The following is a 5,298-nucleotide window of genomic DNA, read 5'->3' on the forward strand; positions in this document are numbered from 1 at the left end:
TTTTTCTGGAAATAAAGACATTACCTAAATCCTCTCCCCGTGTCCTAGACAGATGGATATTCAGTTATTAGTTGGCTGGGCAGCAGTTTCTTAAATAGAATGATAAACAAGATGTGAACATTTCAGCTACAAGCAAATAGGCAAATCTGAACAAGGTACTGGTGGGCGACCACTGAAGTTATTTTGAAGGAATTTTTTAAACAATAAAATATTGATACCACAAAAATAAAGCAAAAAGCTAACTACTGGCTAAGAAAAAATTAACTTTTGACAGCAACAACATTCCAACCACACAGGCTTTTTCCCGATGTCATACCTTATAACTACCTCTCTTGGGAATTCTCATCATGTATCCCAAAAGGAATAAATACCTCAGAGCGTCCTAAAGCAAAAAGTAGCACACATGAGCTCCTCACACTCCCGGGAGGCCTGCACAGCGTGCACTGAGTCTGCAACAAATTCTGCTCAGTGAGAGTCTGCAAACAAAGGTTCAATTGATGAATTGAACTGATTGTAAAGGGAGGTTTTCTAAGCACAGAAGCACAACAAAGAACAAGCAAAAACAATTCTTAAAAAAAACCTGCAAGTTTTATTTAGCATATATGCGACTGATTTCCACCCTGTGGCTTCTCACTTTGATTCGCGTCTGTAGGTTCAGGAAGATGACAATGCACACTCTGCCCTCCCTGAGCCCCCCACAGCAGCTGAGCGCTGCTCCGTGCGCTCAGATCGTCAGGAACTGGATTGCCCGCATGGACTGGAACTGCTCTGCTGCAGATTCAGGAGAGAGAGGCTGGCTGAGGCGTCGTCCCAATTCCATTTCTGTGTGACGAGAAGCGGTTTGTTCCCAACGGGTGCAACAATCCCCAGCTCGCTTCCATGGTGAGTACCGATGGCACACAAATGGCAGCCTGAGGAAATCGTGTTCTGGGCTCTAAGTGGTCGGGACAGGGTCTGATTTTTTGTTTTGCATCTGTATGATGATTAGTACGACAGGGCCCTGATCGATGACATGGCAGCACAGAATTAAAAACTCCTCAATAGGATTACATCGACTTCTAGGAAAAGACAAAAGCCTAGGACCCTTCTGAAATCTATTTTTAATGCGAAGCACACGGATTGTCACTATGCTGTGCCTTCCAGCTTTTCAAAGCAGCTTACCTCTGAAGACCAGAAAACATTTATTTCTACAGAAACAATGGGCAACCCCCAGGCTAATCTCAGCACTACTGTTTAATAGGGGATCTGCCAGCGTGCCAGTCCAGCTTCAAGTGTGCTTTATTTCAGTCTAACATCCCCTCAAAATTCTTCTCACATCTCCCAACCCTGACATCTTATTTTTCCCTAAAGCTTCTCATCATTAGCAATTTCCAAGTAACATGGTATTTTTACAACATTCAAAAATGTCATGCTGGACTGTGCTAGAGAGTAATTTGCAAATATAAGCTTAGCAAAATTTGAATTGACTTGTCCAGAGAAAAAACCTACAAGTGAACACCTACACCTGCCTACAAAGAGCTAACAAGCCCCTGGCAGCTGCCAGCATCAAAGCACAGCGGATGTTTCTAATACAGGGTAAGGATAACAATATCACCTTTTGTTCTCTCCAGCTTGTTTTCCCTGCAGTCATATTTTGCTTCTTATGATTTTTTTAGTCTCTGCATCTTCTTGGACAGCACCGAGCCCGACGACAAGGATACGAGAGTCTTTCCCTGCCGTAGGGAGAGAACCAGGAAAACAGTTAAAATAAGAACAGGGTAGTTTGAAATTCATACTTCCAATGAGAAGCAGCGCCTAACAAACAGAACAAAAGTAAACAAAGCATGGTACCTCCCTGGGGACAGAAGACTTACAAACTCTCCAGGATTTACAATTCTAGCGACCAACCCCTTCAGGACGGCAGCCAAGTGTCCCATGAGGTGGTGCTGCACCAAAGAACGATCTGAGAGGTTCCAAAGAGTGAAATGCACAATATTTTGCAAAGCCGTAAAATCTTGCAAAATAACAAAAATACAATAGATGTAAACTACAGGGTAAGAGTACAAGTGTTCACTTTAAGAGCTGGAACCATCCAGGTGAGCACCTGATAACTGGATCCTCACCAGAGTTTGAACCCTTCAGGACACAGAAGGGTTTTCCCCAGAAATTTCACAGACTGAGTTTTGATACAAGTATACTTGCCAGACCCTCAGAAACATCACCCATTCTCCAGGTGTCTGGAGAGAACTGCAAATGGCTCTCACGTAGTTTGAGCTAGCTCTGTAAGGTCTCAGGGTGAATTTCACCAGATGCAACCAAACTGGGCAACTCCCAGTGGGACAGAAGGAACCCAAAGCTTGGGTTCGCAGAGCTGCAGCAAATACTGAGGAAACAAACATAACAGCGTAAAAAATAATAAACCATCCTTTTTTTTTCTCTTGCTTTTGTTTTTTTCTTATTCAGATCAGCATAGCAATTAAAGAGAAGGTGAAAAACTCACCATTACTGAACATTTCATCATCTGTAGGCTGAGCATCCTTAGCACAGAGGACTCCAAAGTTAAAATTCACCGATCCCTGGGAAATAAAACCAAATATTGTATGATAAACAATCAAACAGCAGACGTAAAAATTTGTTTCCTCTAAGGACTTTCGGGTACGTATGTACCTTTGCGTACATCCAACACATTGGAACATACACTTTATACCATCTCCTAATAAGTAAAAATTTACCTTTAAACTTTGATAGTACAGCATAAAATTATGAACTTAAATTGGTGATCTGTTATTATTAAGTTGGTGCCTAAAGTTATTTCTGCTGTCAGGTTCAAAAAAACATTAATTTTTTTTACTGGAATGAGCAATTGATTTCAAAGTCATCACAAGCCCACCAAAACACAAAGCAGTATTCACTGGATGGGTCTGTGAGCTAGAAGTAGTTAGGCTTGTACTTCCCTCTTGCTATTCCAGAACCAATAAATCCTGTCAACAAAACCAGGATCTATAGCCCACTGCTGTGAAAGATTCTACGAGGATGATGGTTTGATTTGTGTTTAGAAGTTTTGATTTGAAATGGCCAGTTCAATGGATAAAGACAGTTTAGGTAGTATTACATTGCTATTATTATTATTTCTATTATTATTTTTACTATTACTACTGCTATTGTTATCATCTGCTACTGGAAGAAACAAACCAGTAGTACCTATACTTAATTACTTTTATTTCCAGGAAATAATAAAGAAAAAGAACCAAACCAAAAAAAGTCACTTCCTACCTTTTATATCAAGGGATGAAAAATTTCTCTTGGGCTCTTCTCCAATTTATCAAGACTCATAGCACTGAAAGGCAAACAAAACAGTGCTTTATAGAAGGGCAAGTGCACATTTCAAGGCTGAACCACCAACTGATTGCAGTGACAGCAGTTACAACATGAATCGTTCCCAGAGCCTCTGTTAAATGGAATGTTCTGTGGAACTGCCGTTTCTTTCCCAAAACACTAACTTCCAACACTTCCTAATAATATTTTGTATTTTAAAACAAAAGAAGTTAGTGAGACTCTGTGCGGAGGTCAGGTTTAAATTTATTTCCTTCTAAAGCACAGAGCTCTGTTCCATCACCCTTCACTTCGGCTCTACACTGAATCGTGGTGAGCATTTGAGGAGTGCTCAATAATCAATTCTATTTCTCTCTTTTTCTAGCTCTCTCTATTCCTAAATCATTCCAGACAAGTCAAATGAAAAATGAAAAAAACAAGTTCAGCATCAAAGTCACACTTTTTCCCGTTGTCTGGTCAAGAACAGGCTCTAAATCCACTTACTGCTGCCTTCAACGATTCAGACTTGCAAAAGCATTCTTACATATTTTACAGGTTTATCATAAAACCCACAGAACGCAAGCTCTGAATTACAGGAAAAGGTACACAGGCAAATATCTAAAGGGATCACTTATTAGTAAATACATACCTTGGTAGAGATCGCACTGAGAACCTTTCTGAGGGACTCTAAGGGACGCATGTTTTCTGAGCACCCTATAAACAAGAAAAGCTAGGATATAGTACAGGACATCCCCACTTTTTCTACATATTCAAATAGTATTTTTAATAAAAACAATTCAGTTAAAAAAGAAGGAAGAAAACCAAGCTAATTTTACTCAGCTGTATTTACTGCCGATTTAGAGAAAAATGCCGGGCAGCGTCGGCCGTTGCGTCACACGTCGCGCCGGCAGCAGGGCCTGCCGGGAGTTGGAGTCTCGGGCTGGTAGCCACTCATGTGCCGCGATAGCCGTTGCGTCACACGCCGCGCCGGCAGCAGGGCCTGCCGGGAGTTGGAGTCTCGGGCTGACAGCCACGGCTCCGTCCCCCGCCACCGGGAGCTGCAGTCCCTCCCGGGCATCAAACGGGTCCTTCGCCCCAGGGCGGGGAAGGACCTGAGGCAGGACCGCTCCTCCCGAATGCCCTCTCTTTTCCCCTCCAACTCTTTTTCTTTTTTTAACGCTGTTTTTCACCCCTTTCCCTTCCCTTCCCTTCCCTTCTGCTCTCCTGCTTTCTTTCCTTTCCTTTCCTTTTTTTCCCCTTCCCTTTCCCTTTCTTTTTCTTGTATTTGTAATCTTGGTTTTCCTTCCTAGCTTTAGAATCAAAAAGCAGCAGTAGTAACTTTCAGGCTACCTGGGAGTAAAAAAAACCCCAAAACTATAATGATTGAAAGAAAACTATTTATTCCCTGGGAGCCTGAAATTTTCTACTGCTGCACATGACACAGAGCTTTTTATTCCTTCTTATATACAGTTGATATTTTATACTCGCTTTATACACCGCCCCCTGCCGTCTGCACCGGCGCTCTGCAGGCAGAGTGCTGCGGCGTCGTTCGGTTCTGTTTAAATAAACTCGGCTAAATTAGGCTTGGTTCGGCTTAGGTCTAAAATCGTTTCGGTTCGGCTTTTCGTCTAAATTCGGCTTTTCCGGCTCTTCGGCTGAACTCGGCCCGGTTGGGCTAAAGTCGGTCATATTCGGCTCTTTGTCTAAATGCGGCCAATGTCGGCTACAGTCGGCTATCGGTTACACTCGGCTATCATCGGCTCTTCGTCTCAAGTCGGCTGTGTTCGGCTACACTCGGCTCTTCGTCTCAAGTCGGCTGTGTTCGGCCACACTCGGCTCTTCGGTGAAACTCGGCTATTTTCGGTCACACTCGGCTCTTCGGTGAAACTCGGCTGTTTTCGGCTACACTCGGCTCTTCGGGGAAACTCGGCTGTTTTCGCCCACACTCGGCTCTTCGGCTCTTCGGAACTATTCGGCCCGGCTCGGCTCCCTCAGGGCGGGAAAGCG

General features: G+C 43.2%; 1 long non-coding RNA gene across 1 annotated transcript; it reads right to left on the reverse strand.

Annotated features, from left to right (window-relative positions):
* Positions 1–566: 566 nt before the first annotated feature.
* Positions 567–4,110, reverse strand: LOC131559274 (uncharacterized). Its single transcript, XR_009274854.1, has 5 exons — positions 3,941–4,110; positions 3,253–3,316; positions 2,480–2,555; positions 1,595–1,712; positions 567–822 (listed from the first exon to the last, which is right to left on the reverse strand). It is a non-coding gene; the product is annotated as an uncharacterized LOC131559274 (long non-coding RNA).
* Between the last annotated feature and the right edge of the window lie 1,188 nt (positions 4,111–5,298).

This window comes from Ammospiza caudacuta, chromosome 6, assembly GCF_027887145.1.
Source record: "Ammospiza caudacuta isolate bAmmCau1 chromosome 6, bAmmCau1.pri, whole genome shotgun sequence".
Classification (NCBI taxonomy): domain Eukaryota; kingdom Metazoa; phylum Chordata; class Aves; order Passeriformes; family Passerellidae; genus Ammospiza; species Ammospiza caudacuta.